We start from the raw sequence: 2500 nt of genomic DNA, 5'->3' as shown, positions 1-2500 counted from the left end.
AACACTTTTGTGAACGTAAATCATGCACTATTTTTCAGCGTGGAAAAATCAGAAGATAGATTAGGTAAATATCGCCAACAAATTTAAGGGAGCGCAAATGCAGTTCTTAAAAATTCAACAAGTTTGCATATTCGGTATGGTTGGCGCACGGATGCAAAGTCTAAAGCGTACATTGTGGGTAGGTTGGATAGTTGGATGGGGTAGATAATCTGTGGTAGAAGGTTCGAATCCTCCTTACATCCGATTTCTTTCTTTTTGTTTTTCTTTTTTTTTTCCCAATAGTTTTATTCTCTTTTTTGTTTGCAATTTATGTTCTCATTTTATAGGTCTCCTGCTTTAAACGTAAATATAGCTTATGAAAATAATTACAGTCAACTCTCAGGTATTCGGATGATGTAATTTTTTGAGCGAACGAGAGCAGATTTCGTGTCGTGATTACCCCATATGCTACTGGTAACGCCAAGCAGTCGCTCATAGACAATCTTGGACAGAATAAAATGGAACAGAAATGCCCGCTCTCCCCCAAATCAAGGATGAAGGTGTGTGAAGGCCAAAACGCGCCATTTTTCCCATCACTGATTTTGGGGGGAGGGGTGGTCTCAATGTTCCATTTAATTTGTCCAAAATTGTAGGTAAAAGTCTGCAGTGTGACCACGGCTATTATCTCCTCCAGAATCAGAGAAAAAGGGAGCAACAGACATCTTACGGTAGAATATTATAGTAAAATAATCCGAAAAGAATCGATAATGGTAACTCACAGTCACAATATTTTTCTCAGAAGATCACCGCACGGACGAAAACACCACAAGCAAGGATACATAAATTAAGGACTTTCCCAAATCATGTGGGTAAATATCACTAGAACAGTGTTAAGATGAGAGCATTGTTTACAAGTGTGTTTTAGATAAATGATGGAGGAAATCAAATAGCTATAAAATTTCAGCAAACATACAAAACCCATTTTAAAAGGCATGTTTAGTACAGTTACTATATTATTTAGTTACCATGTAAAAAAGGCCTGGTTTAAACGTGACATTTTACATGTGCAGAATATAATTTCAATTTGAGTCGACTCAAATTTTAAAAAGTTGAAAATTTGATTTAAACGTCGCATTTAATTGTGTCGCATTTATTACTGAGTTCACTACCAGTCCCTGCTGTAAGCTTCTCCGCCAATACGGCGGACAACAATAAAGAATAATTTTACGTTGGCGTTGTCTACGCCTTTCAAACATTATTCGCGTTAACAGGAGACGACGTCTTATCATGCAGATTGCAGCGCATTACTTCTTGGCAAGGAAAATACGGCCTTTGTGTATTTGTTCTCTTGTTTTGGTTTTGTTTTTGTCGCGAAAAAATGTCACAACACGTGCTCCTCGGCCTCGATCGTGCCCTCGATTAACCAGAAGTGAAGGCTGGCGGCAGAAAACATTTCCGCACCTCAGGCAAATATATTTCGTTGTAGAGAAGCAGGAGGCACACATACTTGTTTCCTCCACGGCCGCCATACTGCTTTCCTCGGGCATGTCGTTTAGCAAAAAACTGTGGAGTTATGGGTAAAATATAAATAATGCACTTGCAATTGATTCGGCACATGTAAGTCAACTGTCGAATGTTAGTTGAATATTCGACTGAAGCACAAGCGGCCCAAGCTCACAGCGCGATTTTGCAATGCATAACCATCACGTAATAAGGGAGTTTAATAGTGAAAAGAGTTAAAAACTGCATGTCTTTTTCTCGCAATAAACTTCCCTACCTCAAACATGGTGTTCACTTCTGTTTTGTGTCGATTCATAAGCCATTGTTGCTGCAGACTCGTCACTTTTGGAGCCGAACATCAGTCCACAATTTGATCTCCTTCACAAGCACGAGTCCTCAATCCATATAAAATTTCCATTTCCATATAACCTGTGAAAAACTGGATCCGACTACATCACGTAGTCGCACATTTTTGACCCCTAACGAACTGAACATTGGACGCCTGCGTTGTTCTTCGATTTGATCTTGAAAGTAGTCTTGAAAGGAATGTGTCTTATGGCGTAAGGTTCTTGTACATTTGATGCCGACACCCGGGAACGGATTCCGCTAGGAAACTCAGAAAATCTTGACTTAAACCATCTTCGAATTCGTGTTGCGTGCAGTCTTATATTTGCTTTTAATGGCTCGTGGGAATCAAGGTATGGCCGAGAAGAAGAAATTGAAGAATCTGTTAAAGTTTCGCGACAGTCATCGAAATTGTGTGCAAAATATTTAGAATGGCAATGTCACGGAATTTGGAATCAGAAACATGAGATTTAAAAGAAATCCTTAATGAACTTCACAAGGAATTGCAAATGAGAAAACAATGAGTTTTGAACCCTAAGGAAGTCATACCGTCAAACCCGTTTCAGAGAGGTGAGTCGCTTCATTCTACTTCTGCTTTGTACTCTGAAAGTGCAAAGAACAAACCGTTTTCTCGTGTGTGGTGCTCGTTTTGCAATCAAAATCATCAGAGCTCTAA

Source organism: Montipora capricornis, chromosome 9 (assembly GCF_036669925.1).
Source record: "Montipora capricornis isolate CH-2021 chromosome 9, ASM3666992v2, whole genome shotgun sequence".
NCBI classification, from domain to species: domain Eukaryota; kingdom Metazoa; phylum Cnidaria; class Anthozoa; order Scleractinia; family Acroporidae; genus Montipora; species Montipora capricornis.
This window is presented reverse-complemented; position numbering follows the sequence as displayed.